Below are 309 nucleotides of genomic sequence, written 5' to 3'. Positions count from 1 at the left end.
GTACCAGGCACTTCACACGGGCGTGCGAGCTGGCGCTGGGCACAGGATGGGGCTGAGCTGGCGCTGGGCACAGGATGGGGCTGAGCTGCCTTAAGTGTCCCCGGCACATGTCCGGCAAGGAGGGGGGTCAGCAGAGCTAGTCACTGGCCTGTGGGCTGCTGTGGTTCCAAGGCCCAGGGGGTGCTCCATGTCCTCGTACATGGGACAAGGCGTGCAAGGCAGTGCTGGATCCCAGTTGGGGGGGCTGCTGTGATCCCTGGCTCTGGCCCAGGCCCTGGCAGGCTGTTGGTGCAGCAGGGCGTGTGCTAT

At 66.0% G+C, this 309-nt stretch overlaps 1 protein-coding gene across 1 annotated transcript in view; it reads left to right on the top strand.

Annotated features, from left to right (window-relative positions):
- FURIN (furin (paired basic amino acid cleaving enzyme)) overlaps positions 1–309 on the top strand; it is a gene marked incomplete at its 5' end in the record, with an annotated part of 6918 nt that overhangs the window by 138 nt on the left and 6471 nt on the right. The gene's annotated exons all lie outside the window — the stretch shown is intronic.

This window comes from Acanthisitta chloris, unplaced genomic scaffold (genome assembly GCF_000695815.1).
Source record: "Acanthisitta chloris isolate BGI_N310 unplaced genomic scaffold, ASM69581v1 scaffold17200, whole genome shotgun sequence".
Taxonomy (NCBI): Eukaryota; Metazoa; Chordata; class Aves; order Passeriformes; family Acanthisittidae; genus Acanthisitta; species Acanthisitta chloris.
The sequence above is the reverse complement of the archived record's forward strand: the minus strand, read 5'-3'. Positions and strand labels throughout refer to the sequence as shown.